Source organism: Protopterus annectens, chromosome 13.part0 (genome assembly GCF_019279795.1).
Source record: "Protopterus annectens isolate FY-2018-M chromosome 13.part0, PAN1.0, whole genome shotgun sequence".
Lineage (NCBI taxonomy): Eukaryota > Metazoa > Chordata > Ceratodontiformes > Protopteridae > Protopterus > Protopterus annectens.
Genome location: NC_056747.1, coordinates 413,605,307 through 413,620,429, shown reverse-complemented (window position 1 = coordinate 413,620,429; position 15,123 = coordinate 413,605,307). Strand labels below are relative to the sequence as shown.

Sequence of the window (15,123 nt, the reverse complement as noted above, 5' to 3'; positions counted from 1 at the left end):
CTCCTCCCTTTGACTGGGTGGAACATTGTGAAGGGATTTTGGAAGTCTTTGGTAAGATATTAAGGGAATGTGATAGCCTCTGGTAATGATTCTCTGCAACCACTGATCGTCTTTAATAGTGCCAGGCAGCTTGGTGCAGAGAGAAATGTGCCCCGACTGCTTCCAGAGGAAAGCAATCGGGCAGCGCTTAAGGAGCGCTGATACAGCCTTCCCGAGAAGGAATCTCTGGACTCCTGATTCCGTGGATCCCCTCTGCCCCGAAAAGGGCGTCTTCCATTACTGGAACCCCCTCTGCCTCTGGAGGAGTCCTCATCACGTGCGTCACGGAAAGTGCCTTGAGACTTCTTGTGCCACATCTTCCCACTCCAATGGTTCCTGGAGAAGGAACACTGAGGTTTGGAAAAGCAAAGGCCCATGGCAGACAAGATCTTCCCATCCTGTTCGCACCTGGCTAATGTATCCTTGACCTTAGTACCGAACAGAGCTGATGATTCAATAGGGGCATTTAAAAAGGAAGACTTGAAGGAGTCCGCAAGGTCACAAATGCGCATCCAGGCGTGGTGTCTCATGACTATGCCTGCACCCGCAGCTCTAGCCGCTCCTTCTGTTGCATGGGACAGCAACCTCATGGACGAATTGGATATTGACTCTAGGGTGGCAAGTTGGGAAGCAATTTTATCACGTGCCCCATCCGAAACTTGACCCGCGAGGGTTCCAAAGTGTTCGGTGATGAGATCTCTCTGGAGCCTCATAAAATGTGCCAAAAAGTTCAGAGACCTGACAGCAAAGGTCGCTGATGCAAAATCTCACTTCCCTAACCTGTCTACCGCCCGGGACTCTCTACTGGGCGGGTGAACAGCAGGACTTTGCTCCGCCAGGTCCTTTTTTGTGCATGCCACCACCATAGCGTCTACTGGCAAACCTCTAGACCAATGGGGTTGATACTCTGGAGGGGAGAATATCTTATCTGATCTCCTAGAGATGGCCTCAACAGTGTCAGGGTTCTTCCACACCCGCTGCACCATGAGCTTGACCAACTCATCAGCGGGGATCACCCAAGAAATAGAGGGCTGAGAGCAAAGGCCTGCAAGAATATGGATTCGTCCAAGGATGGATTGGAGGGCTTTCAGTCACCACTCTGTTTCAGGATTTCCAGGATGTCTCCAAATAAGAAATCATCAGGGGGTGACCATGGGGATCCTTTCCCATCATCATAGTCCATATCTTCCATGAGGGACTCCTCTGGGGAGTCCATGTGTTTCCTCTTACACATCCATTTCCGAGGAGGTTCTTTGATGAGAGCATCAGAAGAAGACTCCGAAAGGGAAATACCCTGAACAGGGGTTTCCTGGGCCTTGTGCTCTTGGAGTCCTGGGGGGGGTGGCCTTTGACAGCTGCAGCTCAGAGGGAACTGGTGGGATGACCGAAATAAGAGGATTGCTTGAAGCAAACACCCTCTCCATCACCCGGAAAGCAGGCCCACCGAAAGAGGAATGGGAGCCCGGAACCGAAGACAATTTCGGAAATGGAGTCACACTCCACTCCACGCGGTCAGCCCCCGGGGATGGAGCCTCAAGCAAACTCGGGGCAGGAGTCACCTTCGGACCTGAAGATGGAACCCGCAACACCGCCGGAACCCTAGCCGGAAAGTACAGTTTTGTACCCACCATAAATGTAGATGTCCGACAGATATGCAACTGCAGTCATAACATATGGGTTGTCCTGCCTCAGGCAGCCCTTGGTCGGCCGAATTCCAAAGTCTGGGTCCGGCGTCGGCTGGTGTCGCCTCCTCTCCGACGTCACAACGGCTGGAGTATAAAGGCATCGGCCGACGCCATCTTCTTCAGTGTTTCTTTCCCCAGATGCCAGGTGCCCTCCTAGGAAGGCTAAATTTGGTGAATGGATAAACAATTCCAGACATGCACAACAGTAATAAACAGATACACCATAGGAGATACCCCCAGCTAAAGGAACAGGGGGAATGGACCCAAATGAAGGAAAAGAGGGGAAGGCGGGAGGGAAAATCCGACTGCAGTTGCATATCTATCGGACATCTACATTTATGGTAGGTACAAAACTGTACTATGTCCTTCAAGAATGCAACTGCAGTCATAACATATGGGTTGAATACCATAGCCAAGCTGGGGGTGGATGGAGCTAAGAAAAGGATGGTGTAGCTAAAATGCCCTGCAGGACTGCCAAAGCAAAGCCTGCTCGGGATGTGGAGTATAAAGGCAGGTTGTAGTGTTTGGTAAATGTATGCACGGAGCTCCATGTAGCAGCCTCTAGAATATCCTTTGTAGCCACTCCTCTTAGGAAAGATGTGGATGTGGCTATAGCTCTGGTGGAATGTGGCCTAATATTGGCTGGCACACTTTTTCCATGGTAAGAATAGCAGAATCTGATGCAGTGTCCAATCCATTTTGAAATTGTTTGCTTGGAAATTGCTTTTCCTTGTATTCCAGCAGCATAGGCTACAAACAGCTGGTCAGACTTTCTGGTGGCCTTAGTTCTGTCCAAGTAGTAGCGTAGTTGCCTGTGTATGTCCAAGGTATGCAGCAGTCTTTCCCCTCTATTTTGAGTATTGGGGAAGAAAGTAGGAAGGTGAATAGCTTGATTTAAAGACACCCTGGAAATCACCTTTGGTATGAAAGAAGGATCTGTTCTTAGAGAGACTCTGTCCTGATGGAAAATGAGGAAAGGAGGCACTGCCATGAGTGCCTGTATCTCCGAGACTCTTCTTGCTGATGTGACTGCCAATAGAAAAAACATTTTCCATGATAGAAATTGCATCTCCGAGGTTGCTGCTGGCTCAAAGGGAGGCAGAGATAATTTTTCCAGTACAAAATTGAGGTCCCATGCAGGTACTGGTTGTTTTCTGGGAGGCTTGATATTCTTTATCCCTCTCAGGAACTGTCTTAGCAAAGGATGTGAGAACACTGGTGGATCACAATTGTATCTTGCTGAGATTGCTGAGGCATGAATCTTTATGGAAGAATATGAGAGTCCAGAATGAAACATTTCTGCCAAGTATTCCAATATCTGAGGTATACTCAGTACTGTTGTATCCTGACCCCTGTTGGCAACCCAGATGCTGAATCTCTTCCACTTGGCCGAATAGGCTTTTCTGGTGGATGGTCTGCGTGCTTCCAATAAGATGTCCTGAACTGCCTTGGAAAGATTGGAAGCGGAAGGAGTTAAAGTAACCTCCAGGCTGTCAGATGTAATGTTTTCAGGTTTTGGTGAACAGTCCTGTAGTTGTGTTGTGTTAGGAGCAGGGGCCATAGGGGCAGAGGCCACGGTTTGGTCCGAGTTATGCTCAACAGCAATGGGTACCAGTGTTGCTTTGGCCAGTCTGGAGCTATCAAAATGCCTGTTGGTTGTTCTGCTTTGATCTTCAGGATCACCTTGGTCAACAGTGGTAGAGGAGGAAATGCATAAATGTTTAGGGAATTCCAGCTGAAGGAGAGAGCATCCGTTGTCCAGGCTAATGCATGGTGGGTCCTGGTACAGAACTTTTCCAGGTGATGATTCTTGTGAGACGCAAATAGATCTATGTCCGGTCTTCCCCATGTCTTTGTTATTTGTGAGAAAATGTGGGGATGCAGCATCCATTCATGTGGATCCAAGAAATTAATGCTCAGCTTGTCCGCCAGTACATTGTCCTTGCCTGGCACAAACTGGGATTGCAGGTGTATCTTCAGACTCAGTGCTTTTTCCCCAGAGAATCATTGTTAGTCTGCAGAGGGGGTATGAATGTGTCCCTCCCTGCTTGTTTATATACCACATGACAGTGGTGTTGTCTGTCCTTATTAGTAAATGTCCTTGCTGCAGTGATTTTTAGAAACTCTCGATTGCATGTATCACTGCCAGCATCTCTTTTTGGTTTATGTGCAGATGTCTTTCCTTTGGTGTCCATTGACCTTGAATGCATCTGCCCTCCATGTGCGCCCCCCATCCATGATCTGAGGCATCTGTTGTAATTATTTGATCTGCTTGAGGTCTGTTGAAAGACATGCCTTTGTTTAATTGACTTGCTTGAGCCCACCACAAGAATTCCTTTTGCAGGCCTGGAATAAGTGGGATTACGTCCTCTAGGCTTTGGCTGTGTTGGGACCATAAGCTTTTCAAATACCATTGCAGCTTTCTCATATGAAGTCTTGCCAAAAGGTATCAGAAGAATGCATGATGCCATGAACCCCAGGGCCTGCAGGAGTTTCCTTGCAGTCAGCTGGGAGAGCTGTGCTAGGCCTTTGAAGTACTCAGGTAACTGCTGTTGTTTCTCCTCTGTGAGGTAGGCCATTTGTGTTTGTGTGTCCAGTTTGGCTCCTAGGAAAATAATCTGTTGGGATGGCAGTAGCCTTGATTTCTGAACATTGACTGTGTATCCCAAGGCCTGTAGTAATTGCATGACACAGTCCAAGTTTTTTACTAAGGTTTGTCTGTTGTCTGCTTGTATGAGGCAGTCGTCCAGGTAGGGGTATATTTGAATTCCCTGGAGTCTGCAGTGTGCCACTACTGATGCCAGGCATTTCGTGAACACTCTGGGCGCAGTAGATAAGCCAAACGGCAATGCTGAGAATTGATAGTGCTCTGTCCCTGCAAGAAATCTGAGGTATCTTCTGCAGCTTTGTCTGATTGGGACATGCAGGTATGCCTCCTTGAGGTCCAGAGTGACCAGCCAAGACACCTTGCCCAGCAAGGGATGGAGTTGCTGTAACGTCAGCATTTTGAACTTTGGCACAATGAGAAAGGTATTTAGAGTAGACAAGTCCAGTATAGGCCTCCATTTGTTTTCCTTTCTTGGAACAAGGAACAGTCTTGAATAGAATCCCTGGCCTTGTTCCTGGGGAGGTACCTTTTCTATTGCTTTTATACTTAATAGCTTTGAAACTTGAATGAGTGCCTCTGCCCTTTGATGGTGTGGCAGGTTTGGCATGCCGTGTCTTGTAGGTAAAGTATGGAAGTGGAATCTGTAACCCTTGTCTATTAAATCCAGAATCCAACTGTCCTTGGTTAAGATATGCCAGTTCTTTGAGAATAAGGATAATTTTCCCCCCAAGGGTGCTTCTCTCTGAGCCCTTGTAGGCGGTATGAAAGTCAAGTCATTGTGATTGTCCTTGTGGTGCAGCTGGACTGGCTGCAGCACTTCTTTGATTTGTAGGTTGCCATTGGCGTCCCCTGTAGGAGCCTCGGTATTGGCCTCGGCCACGCCTGTTCTTTCCCCTTTGAAACTTGTCCGAGTCTGGGAAGGACCAATTCTTTGAAGGCCAGTTTCTACTAAATCTGGGTGGCTGAACCTGGAGGAAATCCTTGACTGTCTGTACTGACTCAGCTTTTTCCTCAATGGACTTTAACACATCTTGTGCATTAGCACCAAAAAGCTTCTGTTTTTCCAGAGGTGCATCAAGTAACTTTACTTTGACATGGTCTGGCAGTGGCTGATCTTTTAACCAAGCATGTCTACGTATCACAGCCCCAGTCATAGCTGCCCTACATGAAGCTTCCAATGCATCATAAAGTACAGTTTTGTACCTACCATAAATGTAGATGTCTGATAGGAATGCATCTGCAGTCCTTACAAATGGGTTGTCCTGTCGTCAGGCAGCCCTTCGGTCGGCCGGATTCCAAAGTCTGGGTCTGGCCTCGGCTGGTGTCGCACTTCACCCGACGTCATAGCTGCAGTTATTCGGGTATAAAGGCATCAGCCGACACCATTTTCCTCAGTGTTTCTTGCCCCAGATGCCAGGTGCCCTCTTGGAAGGCTAAATTTGGATAAATGCCAATGTTTCCAAATGGTAGAGAGCAAACACAAAAATAAGCATGTATGTACATATATACAAACAAATACACCATAATAGATCCCCCCCAGCTAGCTATAAGGTGGGCAAATACCCTAGGAGTACCACAGAGGGAAGGCGGGTAATCCTGACTGCAGATGCATTCCTATCGGACATCTACATTTATGGTAGGTACAAAACTGTACTATGTCCTTCAAGGATGCATCTGCAGTCCTTACAAATGGGTAGAATACCATAGCCAAACTAGGGAGGAGGTAACAAGAGATTATGGTGTAGTTAGGATCCCTTGCAAAACAGCAGAGGCAAAACCTGCTCGGGATCTAGAGTATAAAGGTAAATTATAATGCTTGGCAAATGTATGCACGGAGGTCCAAGTAGCCGCCTCTATAATGTCCTTGGTAGCCACTCCTCGTAAGAAGGCTGTGGTAGTGGCTGTAGCCCTTGTAGAGTGAGGCCTGATGTTTTCTGGAGTTTTCTTTCCATGGTAAGAGTAACAAAATCTAATGCAATTTCCTATCCACTTTGAGATTGTCTGTTTTGAAATTGCTTTTCCTTCCCTTCCTGTTGCATATGCTACCAGAAGCTGGTCAGTTTTTCTGTTGCTCTTGGTCCTGTCTGTGTACATCCAAAGTATGCAACAGTCTTTCTCCCCTGTTCTGTGGGTTGGGGAAGAATGTAGGTAGGTGGATAGCCTGGTTTAAAGACACTCTAGATACCACCTTAGGCATAAATGTAGGATTTGTTCTCATGGACACTATCTTGATGGAAGATCAGGAAGGGTTGTACTGCCATTAATGCCTGTAGTTCAGAAACCTTTCTTGCTGAAGTGATTGCCAGCAGGAAAGCAGTTTTCCATGATAAGTATTGCATTTCTGCTGTTGCTGTTGGTTCGAAAGGAGGAAGTGTCAATTTTTCTAGCACAAAGTTCAAGTCCCAAGCTGGCAATGGTGGTTTCCTAGGAGGTTTTACATTTTTAATTCCCCTCAGAAACTGCCTGAGCAGAGGGTGTGAGAAGACTGGAGGATCCAAGCTGTATTCTGCTGAAATAGCTGATGCATGTATCTTGATGGAAGAATAGGACAGGCCTGAGTGGAAAAGCTCTGCCAAGTATTCCAGGATGCTGGCTATGTTTACCAGTGACACATCTTCTCCCCTTGCAGTACTCCAAATGTGATATCGTTTCCATTTTGCTGCATAATTCTTTCTTGTTGAGGGTCTGCGAGCCTCACGGATAATGTCTTTAACCCTTTGTGATAAATGTGGGTTAATTGATCTTATGCAATGTTCCAGGCAGTCAGCTGCAGAGTTTTCAGGTTTGGATGCAGGTTGTTGTAGTTGTTCTGTGTTAACAGTAATGGAACCAGGGGTAGTGTCCATATTTGTTCCCGAGACATGCTCCTTAGTAATGGGTACCAATGTTGCCTTGGCCAGTCTGGAGCTATCAGAATGATCCTTGGACGGTCCTCTTTGATCTTCAATAGCACCTTGTGCATCAAAGGAAGTGGTGGGAATGCATATGCTGTCAGGTTCTTCCAACTGAAAGATAGAGAGTCCACTTTCCAAGCAAGCGGGTGGTACGTCCTTGTGCAGAATTTCTTTAGTTGGTGATTCCGTGGGGACGCAAATAAGTCTATTTCTGGGAGTCCCCATTTTCTTGTAATGGCTTTGAAGATGTCCGGATGCAGCATCCATTTGTGTGCATCCGTGGTAGTCCTGCTTAATATGTCTGCTAGAATGTTTTCTTTTCCCGGTACAAAAATTGCCTGTAACTGAATGTTGTAGCTCAGAGCCACATTCCATAGGTCCAGTGCCATCCGGCATAGAGGGTATGAATGTGTGCCTCCCTGTTTGTTGATGTACCACATCACTGTGGTGTTGTCTGTCCTTATCATCAACTGACCTTCTTGGAGGAATGGTCTGAATGTCTGGATTGCCAATTTTACTGCCAGCATTTCCTTTAGATTTATGTGCAGGTGCAACTGGTCTTGAGTCCATAAGCCTTGTATGCACTTGTCCAGCATGTGGTTCCCCCAACCGAGGTCTGAAGCGTCCGTCGTGATGGTTTGGCTTGGTTGAATGCTGTAGAAGGGCAATCCTGTGTTTGATTGGCAGGCCTGAGCCCACCATAGGAACTCTTGCTTTAGGCATGGGATTATTGGAATTTTGGTTTCTAGGCTGTGCTTGTGTTGAGACCATAAATTCTTTAGGTACCACTGTAGCTTTCTCATATGCAGTCTGGCATGAGGCACCAGTATTATGCAGGATGCAAGCCCAGGGCTTGCAGTATTTTTCTTGCTGTAAGATGGTTCTGCTTTGTCAATGCCAAGAAGTAGAGAGTCAGTTGCTCTTGTTTTTCTACAGTTAGGAATGCCATTTGATTTGTAGTGTCCAGTTCTGCACCCAAAAAGGTTATTCTTTGGGATGGTATCAGTCTTGACTTTTTTATATTGACTGTATATCCCAGGGCTTGTAGCAGGTAAATGACTCTTTGTAAGTCTTCTGTTAGCTTGTTTGTGCTGTCCGCTTGTATCAGGCAGTCGTCCAGGTAGGGGTAAATTTGTATTCCCTGAAGCCTGCAATGGGCAATTACTGATGCCAGGCATTTCGTGAACACTCTGGGCGCAGTAGATAAGCCAAAGGGCAATGCTGAGAATTGATAATGCTCTGATCCTGCAAGAAATCTGAGGTATCTTCTGCAATTTGGTCGAATGGGGACGTGCAGGTATGCCTCCTTGAGATCTAGAGTTACCAGCCAAGACTCCTTGCCCAGCATGGGAAGAAGCTGCTGTAGAGTCAGCATTTTGAATTTTGGAACAATGAGGAATGTGTTTAAAGCGGACAGGTCGAGAATAGGCCTCCATTTGCTCTCTTTTCTTGGTACCAGGAAGAGTCTGGAGTAAAATCCTTTTCCTTGTTCCATAGATGGTACCTTTTCCACGGCTCTCATCCTTAATAACTGAGATATTTGTTTTAGAGCTTCTGCCTTTTGAGCTGGTGGTAGGTTTGGCATTCCTCTCTTTCCTGGTAGAGTATGGAAATGAAACCTGTAACCTTGGTCTATAGTTTGCAAAATCCACTTGTCCCTTGTGATGTAATGCCAGTTCTTTGAAAATAAAGCTAGCTTTCCGCCTAAGGGTGCTTCTAGTTGTTCCCTGGTAGGCGGTGCCAGAGCCAAGTCACTGTGATTGTCCTGTTGCAGTGGTGGTGGCTGCGTCTGTGGCTCGCTGGTTGTTACCCTGCCACTGGCGTCCCCTGTAGGCACCCCTGGATTGGTTTCTGCCTCTTGATCTCCTATTCCTGCCTCTCTGTGCTTTAGAGGAGTCTGGAAAGGACCAATTTTTGGAGGGCCAGTTCCGGCTAAACCTTGGAGGTTGGACCTGTAAGAAATCCTTCATCGTTTGTACAGATTTTGCCTTCTCCTCCATCTTCTTCAGTACCTGTTGTGCAGGAGAACCAAATAAATTGGCCTTGTCCATGGGCGCATCTAATAGCTTTGATTTGACATGGTCCGGTAAGGCCTGCTCTTTCAACAAGGCATGCCTTCTGATAACTGTGCCAGTCATGGCTGATCTAAAGGAAGCCTCCAGTGCATCATAGCCGCATTTTAAAGAATGGTTACTAACTTGCTGAATGTTATGTACCATTTCCTGAACATACTTCTTATCAAAAGGTTCATCAGAGGACAGTTTTTTAGTTAACTGGTCTAACATAAATTCTTGATATTGTATCATGTGAAATTGACAGTTCAAGGCCCTGGCTGACAAAGTAGCAGAAGTGTAAACTTTTTTACCCCATCTCTCTAAGGACCTGGATTCCCTTTCAGAGGGGAGGGGGTTTTTAGCAGAGGTAGAGGCTACAGCCTTAGGTCCCTGGGAGATAGTCTCGGGATCTGCAAAAGGAGCCTTGTATAAATGGTGATGTGTGTCCGGGACCCTGTAGTACCTATCGGGCTTAGCAGGGGCCGGAGGTAAAGAATCAGGAGCAGTGCAAGCATCATTAAATGCATCATCTACAACAGAGAGAACTGGAGGTATAGCTAAAGGCCTGTGTTGTGGTAAATGCAAAAAAGTTCTAAGCCTTTTTCTGGAGTCTGAAAAATCTTGGCCCTGCCACTGAAATTGTTCCCTCATGGCATGCAAGGTTTCCCCAAAGGAAAATTCCTCAGGTGGAGAGGCAGAAGGGATGGACTCTTCAGCATCAGAGTCTTCATAAGGGGAATAAGAAGCCTCTGGAGGGTCTGTATTGTCTGAATCATCAGAGGAATCATCTGTGGACACTGGCTCAGGGGGCTCTGCTCTAGGCCTCTTCTCCGGAGGTGGATGAGAGGCCCTGTCTGGATGAGGCTGGGATCCCCGGATTAAAGAAATAAGATCCTCTGCCAAAGAAAGCATTTGGGAACTGGAACTGGGCCTGTGAGTAGGGGTCTTAACAGGCACAGTTTTTGTAGCTTTAGCTGCTTTAGCCCTGGCAAAGGCCTTAATGGACATGGCTGCAGGAGGCCTAGCAGCTCCACGTGCAGGAGTAGAAATATCCAAGGGAATAGTGTCTGATAATTCCTGAGAAATCGCAACAGCAGGTTGGATTTCAGAAGCCAATTCCACGAGGTTAGAAGAAACCTCGGTAGAAAGCATGCTTTCGGCTGAAGGAAGAACCGCTTGCTCAGTTTCAGCCGAAACCGAGACACTCGCGGTTTGCTTAACCGCGGTTTCAGCCGAAACCGTGGACCGCGAGTGTCGGTCCTTCTTGCGTTTTTTGGTTATTTGTGTAGTCGGAGGATCCGACGGCATCTTATAAGCAAAATCAGAGCCGAAAAACTGCTCAGCAAATTCCGACCGATGTCTAAGCGTCCGTCGGTTAAAAGAAGCACAGGCTAGACAAGCTGCTACGTCGTGGTCTGGGCCTAAACAAGGTAAGCAGTAAGAGTGGAAATCTTTATGAGGTATTTGTTTCCCACAAGTTAAACAGTTATTCACTTTTTCTGACATCGGCTGAGGCAAGAAAGAGTCCCCAACGGGGTACTTAGCTTTTTAGAAGTCTTCGAAGTTGTATTCGGTAGTAGTAATCTCTGGTTCTGACCGACCGGCACTTGCGAACAGCTTCTGCTTCGGGCGCCACGCGGCAAGAAAGACTGAGGAAAATGGCGTCGGCTGATGCCTTTATACCCGAATAACTGCAGCTATGACGTCGGGTGAAGTGCGACACCAGCCGAGGCCAGACCCAGACTTTGGAATCCGGCCGACCGAAGGGCTGCCTGACGACAGGACAACCCATTTGTAAGGACTGCAGATGCATCCTTGAAGGACATCCACACTGAAGAAAATGACTGTTAACCTGCTGAGTGTTATGTATGTGATCCTGCAATGCCTTTCTGTCAATAGGCTCAGGAGAGGCTAACTTTTTCTGTAAATCATCCAGTAAAAAATCCTGGTACTGAAACATATGAAAAAGGCAGTTAAGAGACCTCATGGCTAGGGTGGTAGAGGTATAAACTTTTTTACCCCATCTCTCCATAGACCTGGCTTCCCTATCCGCTGGCAAAGGGTTCTTGGCAGTGGAGGTAGCCACTCCCTTGGGACCCTGTGAAATGGTTTCTAAATCCACGGTGTGGGCCTTAAAGAGATGTTTGTGAGTGTCAGGGACTCTGTAATATCGGTCTGGCTTGACAGGAGCAGGTGGGAGAGAGTCAGGGTTAGCACTGGAATCGGAGAAAACATCATCCAAAACATCCATCACAGGAGGAATAGCTAAAGGTCTGTGCTGGGGAAGCTTTAGGAAGGTACGGATCCTTTTCCTGGAATCAGAGAATTCCTGACCCTGCCATTGGAAATGTTCCCTCATTGAGTGCAGGACTTCACCAAAGAAATCCTCTGGAGGAGAGGCAGAGGAATTGATTCCTCAGCATCAGAGTCCTCATAGGCCTGGAAGGATTCTTCTTGAATATCTGAATGCTCAGAATCCCCAGAGGCCTCATCAGAAGAGAGGTTTTCAGTCTGCTCAGTTCTAGGCCTTTTCTCTGCAGGATGCTGAGAACCTCTGTCTGGGTGAGGCTGAGACCCCCTGATAAGGGAAATAAGGTCTGCAGCAAGAGACATAATCTGTTTATCAGAAGAGGGGGCCTGAACAGCAGGTTTAGGATGGGCCTTGGCCTGGCTGGCGGCCTTAGCACGTGCAAAGGCCTTGATGGACATAGATACAGGAGGCCTAGCAGCCCCACGTGCAGGAGTGACCTTGTCCACCGGAATGGTGTCGGGTAAATCAAGAACTTCGGTATCCGGAGGAAAATCAACAACCAGCACCAGAGAGGTCTCCGGGACCGAAGGACTAGTTAACGCTGTGTCATCGGCCTGGAGCGGCTGAATTACCGCTTCTGCAGGGACCGAAGCACTAGCGGAGGGTCTAGGAGTAGTATCGGTAGAGGACGCGGGCCGAGGATGCCAGTCCCGGTCCTTCCGTTTTTTGGAAGATTGAGCTGTCAGTTGATCCGACGGCATGGTATATGCGAAGGATTCGCCAAAAAAGTCTTCAGCAAATTCTGCCCGGCGCCTGAGAGTGTGCTTATTAAAGCAAGCACAGGCAGCACAGGCCGAGACGTCGTGGTCTGGGCCCAGGCAAGGAAGACAGTAAGAATGGAAGTCCTTATGAGGTATTTGTTTACTACAAGACAAACAATTATTAACTTTCTCAATTTGTTCTGACATCGGCTGAGGCAAGAAAAAATGTTCCCCAACGGGGTACTTAGCTTTTAGATGACTTCGGTACTGAAAACACAGGAGCTGACCGACCGGCACTTGCGAACTGCTTCTGCTTCGGGCACCGCACAGCAAGAAAGACTGAAGAAGATGGTGTCGGCCGATGCCTTTATACTCCAGCCGTTGTGACATCGGAGAGGAGGCGACACCAGCTGACGCCAGACCCAGACTTTGGAATTCGGCCGACCGAGGGCTGCCTGAGGCAGGACAACCCATATGTTATGACTGCAGTTGCATTCTTAAAGGACATCAGAGAGTTCCACCTCCCAAGCATGAGATTGAGGAAGGGTGGATTCTGATGGAACAGACATCCAAAGAGGCCTCGGAGCCTCAGACTCTGTCGTTGTTGGTGCCGAGGAAAGGGCTCCTCTCGTAGACGTCGGGTATATGAGTCTCGGCACTGAGGGATCCAAGGGAGGAGCAAATGAAGGGGTCGCCAGTGCAACAGACCCAAAGCCCAGAGTGGGATGGGGTCTAGGAAAATTTGTAATTCCCCTGGTGGTCAGTAGCTGATCAAAAAGGCGCACCACATCCAAATCTGAAAGGCTCCTGGGTGGACCTTACTAATGCCCCTGAGGGGGAATCAGGCTGGTTCAAAAAGGGGCTGAAGGCTGGTCTGGCAAATGGATCTGCAGACGGAGAGTACAGAGTCTGTGGTGTATTAAAGAATGGCACTGACGATTCCAGTTTGGAAATCTGCCACAAAGGAATGATCGGAGCAGAGAATGGGCTTGGAGCCGAGGTCACAGCTGGGCAGGTGGAGGTCAATAATGGCTCTGAAGTTGTCGGGACGGAGATGGGGGGACATCGGTGCACAGATGGAGAAAAACTGGTCGGAACAGAGGTTGCAGTTGGCGCCGTATTAGTCAGAGCCGGGGCAGGTGCCGACGAGATGACCTCGGTATGAATTACTGGAGCCAAACTCGGAGCTGAGGTGGTCGGAACAGAGGAGGCAGTACATTGCTCAGTGGAAGTCTTATGGGCCTTGTGCTTATGGCTTTTGCCCCTATCACTGGCCGGTGAAGAGGGGTCTGAGCGAGGACGTTTCTTGTCCACAGATGGAGGGGATGAGACTTCCAATGCAGAAACAGCCTCCGAAAAATGCGAAGGAAGCATGCCCTTAAGGATCAATTTATTTAGTCGCTCATTCAGCGTCCCTCTAACTGAAGCTGGCACAAATATCACATGGAGGTTTCGCCGATAAATGCAGAACCCCCAAACAATACACACACTCTTCATGAAGGTCACTATTCGGGAGTTTACCACTGCAAGAAGAGCAGTGTTTAAAACCCGTAGTCCCTTTCTTCTCAGACATAATAAGAGACCCACACAAAAATAGAAGAAAGTGAAGAAAAGGAAAGAGGGAAATACCAACAATGGTATTGGGAATACCACAAGGGTTGAAAAGGCCAATACCAACAATGGTACGAAAAGGAAATACCTGTGGGTAGAGCTGAGTGAGTAAAGATACATGAAATTAGCAAACTAACAGGAAGAAATCCACAAAAAACATGTAAAATATAGAAAAATATAACACTTGGCTGGAGAGCTCGATGAAACGCTGCTATATGGCTGTGCGGCAAACGAGATCTGAGGTAACTGAGTGAAGGGCAGTGTGGGTAGCAACTTAGCTCGAGAGTTTTTGGTGCACGCAAGCTTGGTATAAGGCCGACTCAGTTCCGAGGGCTCGGAACCAAACCCATCAGTGATGAATAGGAAGAAGATTAACAACTTCAGATAAATCATTCATCCTGGCTATGGTCTGATTAAAAGAAAATTTATTCATATGAGGAAAATAAATTGAATTTTCCTTATAGTCAGAATGTTGGGCTTGAGAGCCTGAAAGAGAATAAACCTAAGCTCTGCAAAAATCAGAACCATCAAACCCTCTGGAATTTCTTTATGGGAGATGACCACCTGTAAAATGCTACCTGGACACCAGGATTTACAACTTGCAATGCAGGCTTTGTTAAGGTAAGAAAACCATCTTTCATAACTGTAATTACCTCTTGAGAAAAACAATGTTTAATCTTATACTTTTTGCTAATATAAATCCCCATGGAAGAAGACTGAATGAAGGGAGGGACATCTGATTGCTCTAATAGTCTGTTTCCTCAGCAAACCCATGAAAAGTCTTCCTGGAGCATCACCCACACCTAGAAAAAATGGTTCTCCCATGCCTAAATTGGGCATGAACAGTTGAAGAGAAAGTGGCTGACTCCCAGCTCATGCTGGCTGAAAATACTACACCACTGAAAGCTGAAGAGGTGAGTGGCCTGAAAAGCAACCAATGCCCACTGCAGGTTTATCCAGTATTGACTGAGGCATAAACTGACCCCATGAAGGCAAAGGCTCCTTGGTAACTGCATTTTTTTCTTTCTAGGGAACGGCAGGAGTGGATCTTGCACGACCAGAATAAATATCCATGTTGTAACTGAGGAACTGAAGTAAAAAACGGTAAGATTTGCTGGAGCAAGAGAGTCAGAAGGTAAGCTGTCACTAAGTGTACACAGGTAGCACACTTACACAGTTCTGGTACCAGCCTCTTCACAAAGTAAAAACACAAGCAGCAC

The 15,123-nt window shown here is 47.3% G+C and overlaps 1 protein-coding gene across 1 annotated transcript in view; it reads left to right on the top strand.

Annotated features, from left to right (window-relative positions):
• The window catches only part of KDM4B (lysine demethylase 4B), a gene marked incomplete in the record, with an annotated part of 3,340,808 nt that overhangs the window by 1,305,300 nt on the left and 2,020,385 nt on the right, over positions 1 to 15,123 (top strand).